The sequence below is a fragment of the Talpa occidentalis genome, unplaced genomic scaffold (genome assembly GCF_014898055.3).
Source record: "Talpa occidentalis isolate TD23 unplaced genomic scaffold, MPIMG_talOcc4v2.1 talOcc4.4, whole genome shotgun sequence".
NCBI lineage: Eukaryota > Metazoa > Chordata > Mammalia > Eulipotyphla > Talpidae > Talpa > Talpa occidentalis.
The window spans coordinates 56,818,257-56,835,388 of record NW_023604295.1 but is presented as its reverse complement, the minus strand read 5'-3'; the positions used below and the strand labels follow the sequence as shown (position 1 = coordinate 56,835,388).

General features: G+C 34.8%; 1 long non-coding RNA gene across 1 annotated transcript in view; it reads right to left on the bottom strand.

Moving 5' to 3' along the window:
* LOC129146743 (uncharacterized) overlaps nt 1–17,132 on the bottom strand; it is a 242,695-nt gene that overhangs the window by 119,426 nt on the left and 106,137 nt on the right. The window contains exon 3 of the long non-coding RNA XR_008553885.1: nt 11,395–11,487. This is a non-coding gene — a long non-coding RNA (uncharacterized LOC129146743). The remainder of the gene's footprint in view (nt 1–11,394; nt 11,488–17,132) is intronic.

The following is a 17,132-nucleotide window of genomic DNA, read 5'->3' as shown; positions in this document are numbered from 1 at the left end:
AAAGTCATGAACAAAATATGAGTAAGGAGCAGCTCAATTGTAAAGAATAAAAAAACAAAATTACCAAAAAGAGAAACAATAGTCTGATAGAAATATACTGGGCATGGAGGCACTAAAAGAAACTGAGCTGTGTGACCACATAGCACTAAAGCTAACAGTCAAGTAATACCTCTGTTTAGCCTCCTCACTCTGCGAGTTCTGGCTCACCCAGGATTTGTGCTTCGCTTGAGGCATTGGGCATGCACCTGACTAGGTACTGCTCACCAGGTGATTAATCATGACATCATCTTTTCTAGTGGATTATATGTTTTAGTTGTTTCTTGAGTTCTGAGTTCCTTGCCCTCTTTGTCTCTCTTTTCCTCCCTCTTTCTCCAAATACATAGCACCAACCAATATTTGACACTTAATAAATGCTGATTGATTGATTCAAAACAACTTTGAGGCCCTATAAATTAATCTTTATACAGAAATTCACAAATTTCTGCCTCCAAGTCCTGTTATTTCACTTTATAAAGTAACAAGGTGTACAATTTAACATCATCCATATTTACTTCCTCCTTTTTGTCATTATTATTAAGGTTTGGCAATAGTAACTTCCAAAATAGCTGGAGTCAAGTAACAAAAGAGTTTAATCTGTAGGCATATGAGTTTGATACATGGCAAAAACTTCTCAAAACTTGTTTATATGGAGGGAAAAAATCATTATCTCTGTGAAGTAAACAGCAACAGAAAAGACTGTCACTCTGTTTGATGATCTCTCCTCACCACTTACTCTTTCAAATGGAAGAATGACAAACAAAAGTTCAGATTTTTTAAATGAGGAAACATGATCACATAAAATGAGTCAAATGTGCTGTTACAAGGAAATTTCAGATTAATTCCTAGGTAGCTCAACTCTGTAAAGATGGATAAAACAGAGGTAGTAATCCTCTTGAAATGTGAAGATAGTTATTAAGTTACCATTCAGCCTGCTCTTCTTTCAACTAAATAGCACTTAGAGTTTTCCTCTGAGTTTTTAGACAGGTCATATTTTTTCATCCCTTTAATCACTGTGGTCGGTCTTTTCTGAACCAACCAATTTCTCCACATCCTTCTCAGGTAATTTTCATGACTTTAAACGACTTGTGTTTAATGGAGGAATGGGCCAAAAGAATCAAAGATTTATTTGACTCTTGTTGGCTTGTATTACAATAGTGACAGAATGTTCTGGCTTACACACAAGGAGGAGGCAATAAATATAGCATGTCTGACCTTCAAGAAAGTTTTCTATTCTATTACAAATTCCATTTTATTCAGCAAGCCAAAAAGCTAATCATCTTCATTACATAATGGACAGGGGTGCATGAGGCCTCATACTTTCACTTCTACTACTTTTAATCCTGAACCAAATATATGACCCCAGGTACCTATTTCTAAATCTCTGGGGATGATATAATTGGTGTCCTTTTGGTATGGTATTCCCCTAAAATATAGTCTCTTAGGTCCTAGGATCTTCTGGTTTATCTGTAGATGCATTAGAATGCACTTCTCCATTCTAAACCTTTCTGCTACTCTTTCTCATACTAGAATAACATCCTTCTAGGATTCAGACTAATTTTACCCATAGGAATGCAGAGGGTATGAGGAGAGAAGAAAACAAATGGGAAATTTTAAAACCACAATTTTGAAATTGTGTTTCTGGAAAAATAACAATTTAGAATCCCAATTTGATTATCATAAATTTTAGTCATCACTTTATCTGCACCTAATGCGATCCACTTTGGCATCATTCATATTCCGAGGTAGACAACTGAGAAGCAACATAGATGAGGCATTGAACAATGTCTTACTACACTAAGATTAATGCTGATTTTGCATTTGTGAACATTGCACAAGATAATCAACTTTCTGGGTGTCCCTGCTACATTTAAACAGCATATATTGAATACACATTCTATCACTAGCTTTCCTAAGGCCTTGACCTCCCCAGCTTTAAAACAAAGGAGTTGACTCTGATGATTCCAGAGTTATTGCCCCCTTTAAAAATGTGTTCTTTCTGGTTCTATTGATACTTGAGGCCAAAGAAATTGTGCTTGGTTACGCCTTGTTAGTTTCATTTCTTTCCTATTTTTTCCTCTGCTTTCACACCAAGGTATTTCACTTTGCAATAATGACAATTTCTCAACCAAATCTAGTACTTCTAAGTGCTTAGCTAATTAAATGGTTCTATTCGATTAAAAAGTTATTGGGTGTCCTGGAGTATACCTACTCCAATGTGCAAAAGTCATGCTTCAGGAAGTTGGAAAAAGTTTACAATTTCATAATCTCAATATCTGTTGATCTAAGACATTGCTTGAAATTGTCACAAGGGTGAGAGCTAGGTCTTATCTCTTTATAGTTTCTTCTTTGATTGCCAGTATCCACTGTTCCTTGGCCTTACTCACTAATCTAGGAGAGAAACAGGATCTTAACCCCAGCTCTAGGACACAGAGTTCACAGCTGGACCATTGTCCCTTGGCTGGGGTTGGACCAGGCTTTCACAAGTGGGTTTAGATAATAAATTATCTCATTTACAGATTTAGTGACACATTTTTGCTCTATTGTGTATGACTATGAAAATTTTTGAAAATTAGTGGAACATATTTTATGTGCATTACTAGAATTTATAGTATTAAAAATTAGGATCAGAAACATAACTTTTAGCTCACAAAAAATACAGATTTGATAACAGAGATTGTTCAGCACATTGGAAGTGGAACTTAATTTTATTTCACCTGTTTTTGTTTCTTTTTTTTTTTAATTTTCTAGAGGCATGTCTTATTTATTTTATTTATTTGTTTTGTTTTGGTTTATACATGCACTGGGTACAGTCAGAAGCACGGGAGGGTGAGAGAATTCACCAGAGCCAGAGCGGGGAGCAGAGCAGGCAGAAGGACCGAAGTACACTGCTGAGGGGAGCAGCGGGCGGCAGGAGAGGTCTGCGCGCCATGTGGGACCCTCCTCCGGTGGCCGGGGAGCAGCCGGGGATCGAACCGGCGCCGCAGAGGCCGCGGGCAGCTTCGCAACCCAGCGCTCAACCGCTGCACCACCTGGGAGGCCCTGTTTTTGTTTCTGAAAGAGAAATTTAGTGCTATGCAAGAAGTCTATACTATACCCTTTTGATGCAATAATACTTCACATAAATTTGATCTGCATGAAGCTAATACTGTAAATACAGCAAATATATTCTGTTTCATTAAAAAAAAACATGATGAATGGCACTTTCCAGATTTATTTAAACTTCCTGCTTCTTGTAACATAGCAGGATGAATTAGCATGGTGTGCTGAAAGAGGACGTCAGATACCATATGCACAGAAGTAAGAGGACTCCATACATACTGTGGAACTAAGAAAAATTACTTTTTCAAAACTGTTACTAATCTTATTTTCTGTTCATATCCACTCTACATGTTTTTCCTGACCTGAAACGACTTTCCATCGTGGATTTTGCAAAAACCAAGCCTACCAATAATGCTGAACCATGTCATGCATTATTATACCTCAGTGAGGTAAACAAGTGGTCCTAAGGGATGAAATAAGAGGAACAATGTATGTCAATGATCTGTTGTAAACAGGACTCCTAAACCAAAGAACCAAAGAATACAAATTGAACAAACGTGTGTATGAGTGTGTGTGTGTGTGTGTGTGTGTGTGTGTGTGTGTGTGTGTGTGTGGAGAGAGAGAGAGAAAGAAAGGGGGACAAGGATAGGGTGAGAGAAGGGAGTGGAAGGACAGAAGAAAGAGTGAAAGAATTTTGAAAGATGAAAAGTAGAGAAATTTTCCTTAATCAACTTGATTTGGTCTGGAGGCTAATTTGTGAAAGTGCAATTAGAGGGGAAGAGATAATGACTGCAATTATAAACCTCATTGTTATCTTCAACAATTAAACTATTGTTCAAAGACACAAAAGCACCTTATCCTTTATGTGCTAGAAAAAAACAAAAAAGTTATAAAATTCAGAATCTGTGCATATGCAGAAATATAGACATAATAACAACTTATATTTCACAAAATATAAAGCAGACCTGGACTCTATAATACATGAAAAAATAATTAAAATAGATGTAGAAACCAATGATTGAGTAACATAATGTAAAGCAAACAAAACCCTCTGTTTTAGATATTATATATATATATAAATGTGCATATCTATACATTTATATGGCATCAGTGATATCATCAATGTTCTCATCATCATCTATATATGGGAGTATCATGGTAAATAATGTTAGCAGTTATTTTAAACAAAGAAAAAATTAAATTTAATATGTTCTAGCCACTTTAATAACTGCCACTTATTAAAGGTATAAACTTAATATATGACTTTACCACCCTGAGCCTCCATAAAAGAGGCCATACATATAAGCCTCTAAATACAACACCCAGATGGTGCTCGGTGCTTTGGGGAAGGAAATTCTATGGGAACTACACCTGAGAGGGTGGGGGAAAGCAAATATTGCTTAAAAATGAACGATGTAAAAAATTTTAAAAAAATAAATAGAACACCCAGCACAAATTTAGGTCCAACTAATTTTAGTTATATTTTCCTAGAGCATGTCCTGACTTTTTTGTGTGTTTCTACATAATGCTTTATATAAGCAAATGTACAACACCCAATCCTGACTTGTGTCACAGGCCTTTGGAAGACTCACTTCATTAATCTAGTTTGTTTTTCCTTCTTTTTATTTTTTTAGATCTAGTATGTTTTTCTATGTAGATATTGCATTAAATACTAAGTACCTAGTACCCCAAATATAGCAATTTTATCCACCTTATTTGAAATGTTTCATTTTTAATTGGCCTCCTTGCTAATTATTAACCCCCACATCAAGACTCTTTTTGCATTCATTCTAAGACATACAAAGGAGCAAAATATCTGAACCACCTGCACAGCCCCAGCTGAAGGCAACCCTCTGCCTTCCTATGTCAGGTCTCACAGTAAAGTCAAGTGTCATTGTAGAGGTCGAAGTAGTGACATATTTTCCCAGTTTTGTTAGTGATGTTGCTGTTTGTAATGGCCTCTGTACACAGTGCTTAAGTGCTGTCTAGTGTTCCTCACAAGATGACTGTGATATGCCTTATGGCCAAAATACCTGTGTTGGATAAGCTTCATTCAGGCATGAGTTATAGTGCTAGTGACCTTGAAATCAATGTTAATCAGTCAACAGTATATGTTAAGTAAGGTGTTTTTAAATAGAAAGACATATAAAACAAGGTTTTATATTGATTAGTTGATGAAAATGTTGTGAGCAAAGCTTCCCTAATCCTGCATTTCCCCTAGAGCAATTGTTTAGTATCCCTTAATTCAGTGTTTGCAGTGATTTTATAAAACATTAACAACTGTGAATAATGAGAAATAACTTTATCTTATCTTCAGAAAGGCACAATTCTTCTGGGACAACATATACAAAACAATAAAATAAAAGCATCAGAAAGATTGATCAATCGATATAATTGCAAAGTAATATATATCAAGTAAGTTATCCACAGTTCAGATTTCTGGTGAGTTATTTGAAAATGTGGCCTTGAGACTAGAAATGAGAGGTTTATTTTTGATACCTGTTTCTCCCACCCTGTGCCCACTTACCATCCTGGGCTCTAACTCCTATATATTCATGCTTACTAAGATGTTAAAAGTCCATTGAAATAAGGGTTTGGGAGCTAGTGACTTCAGAGGCACAAAAGAGCAAGACTGGCTAAAGGTAATGGTGAGTGTAGGTTTCATTTATTCATTCAATATTTAAATACTCTGTGTAACATTAGCTGTTGGACATAAAAGATACTGTTGCTGTCTACTTGAAAATCAGAGCCTAGTGAAAAAGATCATTATAGTATAATCCCATTCTCATGAGTACAAAGTTGAAAAATAGGTAATCTTTATCTAATTTCTGCAGGAAATAGAGTGAGAATAGAGTGATAATAGAAATTGATAAATGAATCCTTAGGCATGTGGTTCAATCTATAATTTAAAACAGTATGGTAGATCTGAAACTCCAGGTAGTGATTCCACAAGTGCATTTAAACCCCCTGGGGACCTTGTCAAATGGACCTTCTAGTACAGCAGATCTGGGGCAGGCCTTGTTGTGAAGTCACAACAAGCTCCCAGGTATAAGTAAATGCTGTTTATTTTTAAACCACACCTGGAGTAGCAAGACTTTACCCTTTCACCTATGGGTCCTGAAAAAGATAAGTTTTTGAGTCCTCTCCCCAAATATTCAGATTTTACAGTCCCAGAATGGGCCGGCAATGCAAGTAGTTCCAATGCAGATGGTGTTAGACAACAATTTTGTAAAGCACTGATTTATGAGCTCATAAAGATTTCTTCATTAGCAGTCTCCCCTTCAAAATTAACACATGCTTTCTAATTCCTGCCACCTGGAATTTTCTTTTTAACACACCTTATAATTTCAGGAAGATTAAAATAAGATTGTAAAAAAAAAAAAACATTATGCTCAAAATTCAGAAGATACTGCCACATTTATTTGGAAATAAATATTTAGTCAGCATTTGTTATTAATTAATGCTTCGATGTTAGATTAGATGCTAAGAAGATACCCCACTCTTGGAGATAAGCTCATTTCTGCTGAACAAACACATGCCAAATGCTGTGGGAGACACTGTGTTAGGCACAGGGGCAGAAACAAGTCTCGTTTGTTTTGAAACTATTGCATATACAGTCAAAGTTTCCTGTTGGGTTTCCTATAATTAGTTATAAAACTATGGTGAAAATGTTATATGTGTGTGACATATATAACTTAATTTGTTCATTTGAAATGCAATAGCCTAGTTAACAAAGTACAAAGCATATGCTTAACAAATCTTGATTTACTTAAAGTAAGTGAATTTCTAAATTCCCTATGGTCATTATATTAAATTGCTTACCGAAGATAATAAATTAATGACTCAAGCTTTAGACTGTATTACAATATGTCTTTTTTTAAGTACATTGCTTGTTTTGTTCCTGATATTAAAATTTCTACAATAACTTTGACATTTTCATCTTTTCTATGTTAATAGAAGAATTAAGAATTTATTAGTAGATTAATATAAAATCAGCAAAGACATTCTTCCCTTCCCCTGCCTGATTTTATTTGTAAATCATTTCTATTTAATTAAGGCAGAAAAGACAGTACTTTAAGATTGCTTTATCTTTAGCAAGGCTGCAGTGTTCAGACAATACATTGTTTTTTTATGAAATCCATGTCAAATAATGGAAACAGAGCAAATGATTCCAATAAAAATCATTTTAGTTGCAAATAAAGAACTTGGTTTCTCCTGGGCAAAGTCTATGATCTGTAACATTACTAACTCAAGAAAGATGAAGATTGTTCTGTTGTTTTCATTTATATTTTGAACATGACCAGTTAACCTTAGAAATACCAAATAAATGCCACCAAAAAAGAGCACAACCTAAAATTCTCAGAGAAAAATAATATCAGGTCTATTTCTATAAAAAAAAAAAGGAGGTAGGTTTTAGTTGATAAGTCATTGTAGAAATGCTGAGCTGATGATAATGTGAAAGCAAAGGAAGTACAGAAGGAAAACTGCAACCACAATAGGTAGAGTAATTTACAAGAGCTGCCCAGGGTAGCAAATCACTATTTGTTTGTACCCTGACCTCTGCTGGAAATCCCCTTTGTTTAAGAGCTATGACCTCAAAAGATCTGACCAGAAAATAAAGTTTTCTTTTCAAAGCATTTTAGAGTATAGGTTTTTTTGTTTTTTGGGGGTTTTTTTTGGTTATTTTTTTTGCTCAAATTGATTGGTTGTCTGAGTCCTAATCCAGGGAACAATACTTTTATAATAGGGCAGGAGCACTGTGATGTTTACTTGTATTCAGCTCATCTAGGAAGCAGGCAGTAATTATTTCCATTTTAGTGCCATTTACTTAGGTAACACAGGACCGGTATGTTCACTTCCATCACATCAAAAAAAAATTTAAATGCATTTATTTTACTTAATTTTTAGTGATCACAACAGGGGAGAGGAGGTTATTTTGATGATAAAGCAAACAAAAGAGTAAATATCTCAATGTATGCATATCACTGAATAAATAAGAATGAAAAATAATGTTTTAAATGATGAAAATATATTGTAATTTCCATATAGACATGCCAAACTATCAATTTGAATTTTCAAAGTTATATTTTACATTCTAGTCAGAATAATTCTACATCATTCACTGCATCCTCCATTTGCAGTAACAGTAAATTAGGAACCCTGGTATTTTTACTATTGTGATCACTGCATATTACCATGAATAACAACTTTAAAAATCCCTGTCTTATTAAAACTTGTGTATTTTGTGTTGATATGAACAAATTTTATAGACCATTACTTTTCCATATTTTAAGAAAAAAAGAGAAACAAAATTACATTTTAACACTGAAATATGTAATAGTAAAATTTGAAATACAGTAGTATAATTATGCTGACATTTTTTATAAGTGATAACACATAATTGAATGGTTCCTATACCAGAAGAATCACAACTATGGAAAAAGACAAAAAGTCTAATTTATTCTGACTAATCAGGATTGATGTTAATTAAAGAAGAGTGCAAGATAATGACTTCTCATTGCTACCTGATAGATGGAAATAGATTGTTCTTCTTCTAGGTAAAATAGCAATTAGATAACTTTTTAAAAAGAAATGATTTTCAGAAGACCTTCTAAAATTGGTAAGGTATTCATAGAAAGTCTTTTGGAGAAATCATCTAGAAAAATGAATTTCATCAAAGGCTGTTTATTCTCTAATATTTGTCACATTCTGTTGGATATGCACAAGATAAAGACAGTGTTTGAACAGGTGGTAATCAGAACAAAACTGACTTACATTATCTCTGTAGAACATTTTACATTAAAGATCATAGTCTAGGGAAGGGATTAAAGCTTAAATTCAAATCCCAGATTTCTCAACCCACCTGCAGCATGCACCAAGTGTTTTAAACTAAGACTAAATTTTTCTCCTCTGTAAAATTTTGAAAATAGTTCCTGTTTCATAACGTTGTTATGCATTTAAATAAAATTATCTAGTACACATTGCACAGAGCCTGGCACAGAAAAAGAGGTAAATAAGTGCTAGCTACTTAACTATTCAAAGCTGTATAACAAATCACCACAAACTTAGTGGCTAAATAACACAAATTTATTATCTTATGGGTCCTATGTGGCATCGTTTGGACACAGATGAGTTGGCCTCTGCAAAAGGCCTCTGCAAAAGGCCTCCCAGAGGAAAACATGGTATCAGCTCAATCTCGTCTGAGTCTAAGGCTCTGCTCTAAGCTCACACCTCACTGGCAGAATTCAGTTCCTTGTGGTTGGGAGACTGGCGCCCCCAGCGATTAGAGGCTGCCCCCAGTCTCTGTCATGTTAACCCTCCATGATAAGGGGTTCCTCCGCAGAAGTGAATCTTCTGCTTTTTATTTTCTGACTTCTTCCATCTCCAACTTCTGAGTCCTTTGAAAAAGAGCTCATCTCATTTAGTCAGGACCTCCCACGACAATCTCTTTATGATTAACTTAAAGCCAGACAATTATGAGCTTTAATTACACCTGCTAAATACTTTCATCTTGGCTATGTGTGGTGGTTTAATCACAGGAGTGATATCCCATTATAGTCACAGTTCTCATTGGCTTTCAAGGAGAAAGAATTCCTACCAGTTACAAATTGTGGGGACAGTATTCAGATTCTTCCTGCTACAGCTATTTTGTTGTTGTCACCATTGTTATATCAAATATTAAACGAAGTGTCTCTCATTTAAAATGAGTCAGGGAAATAAGCCAGAAAGAAAAAGAAAAAATACCGATGGTCTCACTCATAGCAGGAATCTAGAAAACTTAAATAAGAGACCAGGAAAAAAGAATAACTATAAGAAAGAAAAATCAAAATCAACAAACAACTATGAACCAGAGACAATCTCTGGGGGGTGGGGGTCGGGGAAAGGAGGGATTGGGGTCAAAATAAGGGGGTTGCAATTGTATGGGAAATATAAAAATAAAATTAAAAAAATAAAGTAATAAAGATGAATCTCTTTTAAAAAAATAAAATAAAATAAAATGAGTCAGGGACAAACAGATGTACACCTCCATTTTTAAATATCAAGTCTATACATTTGAGACAATATTTGAATTTTTTGAGGATTTGGCATTTCATCTCAATAATTTGTCTAAGTTTTCTTTTCAATATACTTCCATTATGGTGAAAAATAATAAGTAAAAAGAAAAACAACAACCACAAAAATTTGGCATTTCATCTCAATAATTTGTCTAAGTTTTCTTTTCAATATACTTCCATTATGGTGAAAAATAATAAGTAAAAATAAAACAACAACCACAAAATTATAAAATACCCTAATATAGACTTAGAAGACAATACTTCTGAAATAAATATATTAAACTACATAAGGATCACTAAAACTGCAACCAAAAAGCTAGGGAGCAATTTAAAGAAAATAGTGATTATAAACACTGTTAGATAATCAGATTCTCTCTCCCTCCACATGTATACATACAAATCAAAGAGTATATAAAAGTAGCACTATTTGAAAAAACAAAGAAAAAAACAAAAAAGAAAATTCATCATGGATAGATTTAATTTTGAAAGAAAAAAAAAGACCTTTACACTATTAATAGAATTATCTTAATCAAAATTAAGTAAATAAAATAATGGCTAATTTATAGCAAAATAATAGCTATAATAGTTGGGGAACAAATTATAGTAATGTTTATAGGGATGTAAAATAATATAATCATCATAAATGCTATCAAAAACTATCAACCACAGAACGCTAATATGTAGATAACCATACATAATTTTTATGGAAAAAATTAAGGTCAAGAAAAAACACTACTTCAAATATTCCTACAGGAGGAGGCACATGGCAGAATTAACTGGAAGAGAATCTATTGAACTGAGTGAGGAAAAATAACCAAATTTTAGGAGCTAAATGAGTTAAAGGAAGAAATTTAGAGACCTATACTCAGGTCAAAATGGCTATTGTAGAAAAACAGAGCAAATAAGGAGACAATACAGCGGCACAATAATTTACATTTTTGCAACTACAAAATAAAGTGGAATATGACCAAATAGAATCAAGTCTCAGAGTAATGTGAATGTTCACCTCTCAGATGACCTGGTAATGAGGTCTTCAACTCAAGGCAATAATTTATAAATCTCAGGCAAACAAATTAACCCTTTGTAATAGAACGTGGCCAAACCAGATTCATATTGGAGGAAAAATTTGAACTCTTCAGGGATCTTGTACAGAAGATAAGAAATGAGGTCATATAAATATGAGATCAAATATATGATTTATATATCAGAGTTCAATCAAACTATATATACTTAAGAGGTCCTAGATACTGGATGTACTTACAGTTGCTGTCCTTGATTGAGTCATGGTCAAAAGACTATTGAGTCATGTTTCCTGGTTCTTTCCTTGGGTTTTGCTTCCTTAAGGGACTTTGTCCTGGAAAGAACAAAAAAGTATTCTTTTGGTTGCCACTGTAATCAAGCTTGGAATTCTCATAATTGCTTTTTCCAAATTTACCAAGGAAAAGTAGGTTTAGAAAAGGAAACACTAGGGGGAAAAATGGGTAAGAAAAAAGATCCTTCTAAAAAATAGGTATCCTTATTATTTTGGGGGGGAAATATATATATATACACACACTGATGAAAATTATTAACACATTTCTTTGCTAAGCAGAAAAATGCCCGCTCTAAAGATATCCATGCTCTCATCCATGGAAGTTGTGACATGGCAAATGGAATTAAAGATATAATTCAGGCTAGATCTTCAGATTTAGAGATTGTTCTGCATTATCTGAGTGATCATTAGTCTCATTGCGTGGGTCTTTGAAAACAGGAATATTTTTTAATGTTGTCAAGATAAAAAAAAAAAGAGTTGATTGACTTTGAACCTGAAGGAAGAGGACCTTCAACTGAAGGATATGTGTGGCTCTATCAGCTGCAAAATGCAAGGACACTGTTTCCTAGCCCTTGAAAACTTAATTTTAGCCCAATGAGATGTCCAACTTCTAACCTATAAAAACAGAGATTAATAATTTATACTTTTAGGCACAAACTTTATGGTAATTGATTGTAAGAGCAACACAAAACTATTATAATAATGAAAATTTTGCAAACATTACTCCAGCTAGAGTTAAAAATAGCTTTTTTTTCCCCAGCAGAAAAGCAAAAAAGATAGTGTGAAAATAAGGAATCATGAGAGCAAGTCAATTATTGCTCCCATCTGTCCTCCTGTCCCAACCAAGGCCTATTCCAGCACCTCTGTTAGCTTAATTGGTCTCTCAGGGCATTTAAAACATATCAAAAGGTAAAATGTCGCAGTGGGGAATGCCTCAGCTAAGGAATCCAATATATCCAGGCTTGAATTCCTCCTTCCTCACTTAAAAGATATGCACTACTCAGGAAAATATTTCAAATTTCATCCTCAATTTCTTTATCTCTATGATGAAGATAACTATTTGCCATGAGATTGTCAAAATAATCAAACAAGTGAATTTTTAAATAATGGCCAATACATAGCATATCCAGGGTTGATTTTAGTTATTTATCATCATTGTCACTTTTTCCCAGTGAGTTACATAAACCACAGAGAAGTTAAATGCTTAGTCTGTAGCTCACATCAAGAAAACCACAGTATAAAGAATACTTTCAAAGCATTTAGCTTCTACGGGTTTTGTTTTGGTTTTTTTTTTTTTTTTCACTTTTTTATGCAGCAGCCATTGGTCAAAAAGATACATTATTATATTAAAAGAGTCCCTTAAACATTTGGACCCATTTTCATGCTCTATGAAAGAAAAATCTTAATAGCAATCACAGAAATTAGGTTCCCAGATGCCTACGGAAAATTATGTCTAAAATACTCTGCTCATTACTACTGTCAAATACATAAGTCATCATTATTTATGCATCATCATAAAATTCATCAGAATGACTAAACCTTAACTGTATCTGATCTGGAGTACCAGGTTGGGTTCCCTTAAAGTACAACCTGAAGTGATTTATTGTAGATATGCTCTCAGAAGTAAGGGAAGGAGGCAAGCAGAGCAGGCAAGGGAAGAAAGCTAAGCACATATGTGGTCCTGTCATGGAAATAAGTTTCAGCCTGACCCCACAGGAAGGTATAGAGCATGAATTGTACCACAGAGTGGGGCTCACCTGGAAACCTCAGGGTCATCTGTGCACCCTGTGCATCTGTGCACCCTGTGCATCTGTGCACCCTGTGCATCTGTGCAGGGTCACATGTGAGCTATTAGAAAGCAACAGGGACAGCAGTTAGAAGAAAGTGCCTGGGAAGAAGGAATGGGAATAGACACACCAGTTTCCATTACAAGGGATAATTCCAGAACTCTGGATCAGAACTAGCTCTTAAATTACAAAGTTAGATTACAAATCTCTGGAATGGAACATTAATTTTAAATCATACTTTTCCTGGAAGATTACAAATGCTTCAGTCTTGTAAATTCAATGATTGGGCACAGTTGTAGGTAGATATTTAAAGAACGAAAAGTTTAAAGCAAACTAGTATGCAATCTAATAAAATATGTGTCACTAATTATGATAGAAGTATCATATCACTAATAGTAATACATCAGTTACATGTTCCCCCAGGAACAACAATACCAATACTTCACAGTGACTTATAAACCATCATACTTTGACCAATGTGGGATTGATTTTTAAATTGCCTTTTAGCAGGGCCTTCCCCGTGGCGAGGCAGTTGAGCGCTGGGTTGCAAAGCTGCCTACAGCCTCTGCAGCTCCAGTTCAATCACTGGCCACTGGGCAAGGGTCCCACACGGCGCGCAGACCTCTCCTGCCGCCCGCTGCTCCCCTCAGCAGTGTACTTCATCATTCGTCAGTCTGCCTGTTCTGTTCCCTGCTCTGTCTTTGGTGTATTCTCTCACCCACCTGCGCTTCTGAATGTACCCAGTGCTTGTATAAATAAATAAATAAATATTTTAAATAAATAAATAGAAAAAGGGAAAAATAAATAAATTGCTTTTTAGCAAATAGGTATACTAAGATACTTTTGGATGTATCATGCATCATTTTTTCCATTGTCGTACTGAATAGATATACCCAATAATGAACCAAGTATCCACCACAAGCTCTGAGAGCTGGTGCCATCAACACTACAGCTGATTATTAAGTAACATAAAACCCAAAGTGCTTATAATGATAATGTCAGTATTATTCAAATACTTTTTTCTTGATAAGGAAGATTAAAAAAAAAAAGAAGGGACCCTAACTACCGCAGATTTATTTTTACCTTGTTTTATCAGGCTAATAAGCTTGTATTTGATATTTAGATTATTTCCAAGAAATTGTCACCATCCACTGTTTTTGTTTTTTGCTTTTGTTTTTTCTACTTAATCTCCTTTCAGTATCTCATCAACCTTTTAGATTTATAGAAATAACATGAACTTGTTTTTATGTAATGATATAATCTAAAATGATATTTTAATAAACGTTCTTCTGCTTTCCTAAAATTTTATGAGTAAATTTTACTGTTAATATCATCTATGGAGAATAATAGAAACCTAACTGAAAGCAGTAATATTCACATTATTTTTAAATCCTTTTCTTTATAATTGTATGACATTGATAACTATATAGCATTAAAAATGAGTCAATTACAAAACAAACAATAATCGACTCCACTTACTTTTTAAATAACTGTGCTTTGACTTATGAAGTCATAAGCCACAAATATTAATTGTTGACACATATAGCAAATATCAGCATGTTGGGTAATCTGTTTCTAGATACAAACTTAAGAACTACATTTTCTACAACAGAGCTACATTCTAATATTTACCAAGAGGGAGTGGTTTAATAGCATCTTGAGTGCAAGACCTGTCCTGGGAGTCTCCCTAATGAATCATCTCATCCCATACTCTTTGTCAAAAACTTGAGTGAATAAAGTGTTTGGCTCACTGATAAGTGGAAGCACAAAAAATAATTGGACATGGTAATCGAAAATTTGTTAGACCTGTCACTGAACATCATTATCAGCTTCAGAGCCAACACAGCACAATTAGCTTACAATAGTATAGTTGAATCAAGTCCAAGTTAAGGTTGAGTGAGTAATGCACACTCTTCAGTAAATTAAATTAGACTCCAAGTAGATGAACAGAATAAAGGTTGCTCATTGTGAGTGGTATAAATAAGGTGAAGCATAGGATTTATGGAGTGCTAAACCTGTTTCCTGAAGCAATGTGGGCTAAATAACCTTCATTACTGCCTCTTAACCAGCAAACATGTCATAGATCAGTCTGGGTCTAAAAATAAAAATCTACTTAATTCTGGCCTCTGGCTTATGATTGAACTGTTAGAAGTAAACAATCAGATATATAGGCATTAATAGGTAGTAGACATTATATTCTTTCCATTGCCACATGAGGCTACTGACAGTTACAAGAAAGGAAGACTCACAAACCACAATGTCCCTCAAATTCTAGATAAGATCTTTGGGGAAAGACTACCCCATCATGCTTTCTAAGTTGAATACTATTTTTAATTAAAATTATGGTTATATTTGTGTAAAATATTTTGCTATAGTCTTTATGCAATCAGTGATGGGAAAGCACTTGAAATAATTGGTAAGGATATATTACTTGCCAAGAAAACAAAAATCAGTATTAGATTATTTTTAAAGATTTATTTTTATTTATGCATATAACAACTGGGGTATAAGCCAGAGGTGAGGGGGTGAGAAGATTCACCAGAGACAGAGTGGGGAGCAGAACAGTCAGATCTACTGAAATATACTGTTGAGGGGAGCAGTGGGTGAGATAGGAGAGGTCTGCTGCGCTATGCGGTTTAGCTCCCTGGCCAGGAATCAAACTCAGGCCATAGCAGTTGAGAGCGCACTGAGACATAACCCCTAGGCCAGCAGGGGGGCCCTGATCTATATTAGATTACCTACATACACATTCATGATAGGTTCTAGGTGAAGATATGTGTTTGAGAGAATGATTGAAAATTGCCATAATTAGGGCCTCCCCTGTGGCACAACGGTTGAGAACATGGGCTGCAAAGCTGCCCGCAGCCTCTGCAGCACCAGTTTGATCCTGGCAGCCAACGAGGGTCCCACATGGCGTGCAGACCTCTCCTGCCACGCCCACTGCTCCCCTCAGCAGTGTGTTTCGTCAGTCTGCCTGTTCTGTTCCCCGTTCTGGCTCTGGTGAGTCCTCCACCCTCCTGCGCTTCTGACTGTACCCAGTGCTTGTATAAATAAATAAATAAATATTAAAAAAATAAAATAATATTGCCATAATTATGATTAAATAAAACCTAACAAACAGGTACTTGTGTTACTGGTATGTTTTGGAAGCTCATAAGTAAAGACAATTATTTCAATGCCAGCTGCAACTCAATTGCAAGTCTTTACAAGTCTGCAAATTTCATATCTTTTGATTGTATACTAGAATATACAAACAGACTGGGACTAAAATTTCAATTAATTTAAAACTAAAGATAAACCTTAGAAGTGGAGTGGGATGTTTATATTTACTATCAAGGTTATCACCTCAGTATTATAGTATCAAAAAATCAAATTAATAAATATGAGAGCAAAAAAAAGCTTACAGTAATAGTGAATATTCTATCTAATTCAAGCTTTGTTAAAAATAAGTGGGTACCAACCACTATGGAGAGCTGTGTGGAGATTTCTTGACCTACTAAACATAGAGCTTCCATATGATCCAGCAATTCCACTCCTAGGTATTTACCCAAAGGACACCGAAACATTAATTTAAAAGGGCAGCCACACCCCTCTGTTTATAGCAGCACTATTTACAATAGCTAAGCTTTGGAAACAGCCCAGATGCCCAAAAATAGATGACTAGATCAAGAAGATGTGTTACATATACACCATGGAATATTACTCAGTATTCAAAAAAGATAAACACATGCAATTTGCAGCAACATGGATGGCGCTGGAAGGGATCATGATCAGCGAAATAAGCCAGAAAGAAAAAAAAAGTACCGGATGGTCTCACTTATAGCAGGAATCTAGAAAACTTAAATAAGGGACCAGGAAAAAGAATAACTATAAGAAAGTAAAAATCAAAATCAACAAACA